This window comes from Hibiscus syriacus, unplaced genomic scaffold, assembly GCF_006381635.1.
Source record: "Hibiscus syriacus cultivar Baekdansim isolate YM2019G1 unplaced genomic scaffold, ASM638163v2 tig00111708_pilon, whole genome shotgun sequence".
Classification (NCBI taxonomy): Eukaryota; Viridiplantae; Streptophyta; class Magnoliopsida; order Malvales; family Malvaceae; genus Hibiscus; species Hibiscus syriacus.
In genome coordinates this window covers 2,816,700-2,819,121 of record NW_024063159.1, presented here as the reverse complement: position 1 = coordinate 2,819,121, position 2,422 = coordinate 2,816,700, and the positions used below count along the sequence as shown (strand labels likewise).

Below are 2,422 nucleotides of genomic sequence, written 5' to 3'. Positions count from 1 at the left end.
TTAGTATAAGATCTGCTTAAGGTTGTTTCAATCTTCTAATATTTCTTAACCAAGGGTTATGTAAGAGGAACAACAATAGGAGCAGGTGGAACCCATCGTCGTGTAGGTGAGCATTCCCAGCCACCATCTTTTCTGTAACTCAAACTGAAATTCTGTGGAACCCAGGTTTTTTCTTTGGCCTCCATTTCTCTCAACACCTTCCTCTGGTTTTCCTCGACTGTGTTCTTTGCTTCTTTTGCCTTCTCCCAATTCTGGCTCATTATGGCCTTGCTCACCGTGTTCCACACTGCTGCCGATTCGGTTGGCTCCACTCCCTAAGTAAACACATTAAAACAATATATCCCCATACAAAAAGAAAATGTTTCTTTTCATTCATTAATGAATGTACCTGCAGATCTTTAACTACAGGAGTCCTCAGCCCTGAATAGACTTCTTCTGCATTGTATATAGCCCCCTCAACTTCCCACTATTATTGTCCTTCACTGTCACTGTTCTGCATTAAGTAAAGTTCGTTAGATTTAGGTTTTTTCATACATATTGCCAGTTGTTGAAGCATGAGATTAGAAGTTAAATACCTATCCCAATGACCATTGAGTTCGAAAAGGATCCTCTATGTTGATGTTTCATAGATCTTTCCTTTAACTGATCCATGGCTTCCTCTAAGGCCAAGGAAAGACTTGGGTCCAAATTGTAACTCGGCTTCAAAGCCTGTTTCTTTGCACCCGATTCGAACATTTCCAGTCCAATCAACTCCGGAAAGTGGAAGAAATCTTATCAGAAGGTTGGGGTAGTTCATTTCATATGTCTCTCCTGGACTCTGGAGCTTAAGTTTAAGTTGCCTATTCCCTCGCACCTCGGATTCCACCGATGCACCTATAATGATATCGTAGTCATTAAACACAAAACCAAACAGTTATAGGTGCAAAGACGAAGACCAACCAACCAGTGAACTTAGAGACACATTGTTGATACCAAATGAGTTCAATATTCTGTTGCTCTTCGGTTGCGTGTTGAGCAGAAACCGGCGGATGGTGAGAGATCTGCATTCAAAATTCGTGTTAGAATGAGATAAATAAGGAACACGAACCAGTCACCCGAGACAGCAATCAACAGAAAAGCCAACCTGCTCGAGTAGGACATTGAGGGTGCCCCTCTAGACATGGTGTGTCTCGCCGAGGACCGGGTTGTAAGGGGCCACTCCGAATACTAGAGGGCGAGACGTGGATATGCTCCAAGCCACTACCCATAAGAACCGGTCGAGGGGGCTGTCGGGCATATTACATCGACTCAGAATGTCGGTGCCGGTACAGAACAATTGCTTTCCATAACATTGAAGATGGTAAGTTGAACATAGGTGGTAGCTGAACAAACACAATCAAGCCATTAATTCAATTGATTCAACATTTAATCCATTTTGGTTTCTTTCAAATAATAATAATAATTGGAAGAAAAAGAGAGAGCATGAGACACCTTAAAGGGGGTGAGATCAGATCCGGGCCGTACATTCTTGAAAAGAGCCAATATTCTTTGGATCAAATTGGGAGCCCTGTAATCAGCCTCCGATGCGCCGTCTGTTGAAAATGGCTTCGTCAGAACCACTTTCAGAAACATCACTACAAGTTTGAAAAAGATAACGATAAATGAGTAGGGCTGGGCGAATTTAACAACGGTCCATGTGACCCCCCACACTAATTAAAGCTTTGGAAATATGATTGTATCTCTTGTGCATAATTAAATTGTCTCTCTAGCTCAGTTGGTAGAGCGCAAGACACTTAATTTTATGGTCGTGGGATCGAGTCCCATTGAAGGTAATTTATAACGGATGTCTTTCACGGAAGCTGCTCTCAACCTGGCGTTGGAGGCAGCCTACTACCCTACCTCCCCTTACCACATTACATATGGGAATATGATCTGCTAATTTTTTTATTGTGCACGATTGGCTTGCTCTAAACAAATTCTAAAAATGTGTTAAAAAATCCTTAGCCTCGACTAACATGAACTTGTCTTAGGAGTTTGACTTTCCAAAATTTAAATTCACATTTATGGTATGTATTTAATTATATTAAAATGTCCCCTTTTTTTAGGTATCCATTGAATAAATGTCCCTCGATATATTTTTAAAATTTCTTTGTTAATTTTATGCATTTTTCATAACTAAGCCAATTATTTTTCTAATAATATTTTAAGATTATATTCGTAAAATGAAAATTTAGATTCAAATTTTAAAAGTATTATTATAATAAAAAATAGTTATAAATCCAAACATAGATCATAAAAATGAATATAAAAAATAAAAAAATATTTTAATCCTAAGCAAACACCCCACCCATCAAAAAGGAAAATAAGATGAACATTTTCTTTTAACAATTTCTTCAACAGAAAGCTTTTAACCATCATAACAAATTCTTTTTTAAGTTTATTT

At 38.4% G+C, this 2,422-nt stretch overlaps 1 long non-coding RNA gene across 1 annotated transcript; it reads right to left on the bottom strand.

Annotated features, from left to right (window-relative positions):
• On the bottom strand, window positions 1-823 carry LOC120167990. Its single transcript, XR_005520090.1, has 3 exons — window positions 576-823; window positions 389-493; window positions 1-314 (listed from the first exon to the last, which is right to left on the bottom strand). It is a non-coding gene; the product is annotated as an uncharacterized LOC120167990 (long non-coding RNA).
• Window positions 824-2,422: the final 1,599 nt, after the last annotated feature.